Here is a 1,240-nt window from a genome sequence, read left to right as displayed (position 1 = left end):
GTCTTAATTAACTCGAATAAATAACCTAGGAAATTAACGTAATTTAGACAACTGGCCACTGTTTGAGTTAGTTTGTTTTCTAAGGATTAGTGTAGCGAACGTGTACCTAATCACTTGAATTGGTAGCCAATAGAACAACTAATCCATTGCACTATTACCATAAAATCAACCATAGGATCAATCGAGTTGAACCTAAACAGAAGATTCCTTCATTATTAAATTTAGTTGAATATTTGCTTATCTAGTTTTTAGTTAATTAGTCTAAGTATTAGCTAGTAAGTTTCTAGTTTTGGAAAACTATAGAAAACCCCCTTTATTATTTAATTCTTAGATAATATTAGCTTTTAGTTTTAATTTTCCGTTCCCTGTGTTCGATACCCTACTTATTTAGCTTTACCACAATTGATAGGTCCACTGCCTTTGTGTGTTTATTTTATAATTAAAAGTAGGATTAAAAGTAGGTTCAAAAATTAAGTCTAATTCCTAATTTTATCGATCCTTTGTGTGAGTTTTTCTTGCAAAAAGTTAATTTTTTGGTAATTTAGTAATTAGGATAGGTTTTGAAAAATTTCTGTTTTTAAAAAAATGTTAATTAGGAATTTCTCTGTTTTTGCCTTGAACTCGCCGAGTGCATTCGAGTCAACTCGGCGAATCCATCGATGTTTATAGTTTTAGTTTTTATATTATTTTTGTTCTTTTTACGCGTTTTTTCTTGTTTTGTTTTTGCAGTTGTTTCTTGACCAGAGGATCTAACACTCCATTGGTTCCTCCACTTGAAGATCCAACTACTTCGCATGCTTCAAGTTACGTTCAAGGGTGCTGCAAAAGATTGGCTCAAGTCACTCCCTCCCGGATCCATCACCACATGGGCTAAGATGAAAGAAGAATTCATTAATCATTTTTGCCCACCTTCTAAAATAGCCATGTTGAAGAAGGCTATTTCTAACTTTGAACAACATCCCGGAGAGTCCCTTTATGAGGCACGGGAGAGGTACAAAAGTCTACTAAGAAATTGCCCACACCATGACCTTAATAGCCAACAAGAAGTCTCTATCTTCTATGATGGGGTTAATGTTACAACAAGGCAATTACTTGACTCGCAAGGCCCGCTCACAAAGAAGGCACTCCCGGTGATCAAAGAATTAATTGAAGAGTTCTCTAAACATTATAGAGAATACCACAACCTACGTAATGAAGTAAGTAGGGGTAGTGAACACGATTAATGATGGCATGGCGGCAA

At 34.9% G+C, this 1,240-nt stretch overlaps 1 non-coding gene across 1 annotated transcript; it reads right to left on the bottom strand.

The window, feature by feature from the left end:
- Nucleotides 1–923: 923 nt before the first annotated feature.
- LOC111889140 (small nucleolar RNA R71) lies at nt 924–1,030 on the bottom strand. Its single transcript, XR_002849426.1, has one exon. It is a non-coding gene; the product is annotated as a small nucleolar RNA R71 (small nucleolar RNA).
- Between the last annotated feature and the right edge of the window lie 210 nt (nt 1,031–1,240).

Source organism: Lactuca sativa, chromosome 3 (genome assembly GCF_002870075.4).
Source record: "Lactuca sativa cultivar Salinas chromosome 3, Lsat_Salinas_v11, whole genome shotgun sequence".
NCBI classification, from domain to species: domain Eukaryota; kingdom Viridiplantae; phylum Streptophyta; class Magnoliopsida; order Asterales; family Asteraceae; genus Lactuca; species Lactuca sativa.
This window is presented reverse-complemented; position numbering and strand designations above follow the sequence as displayed.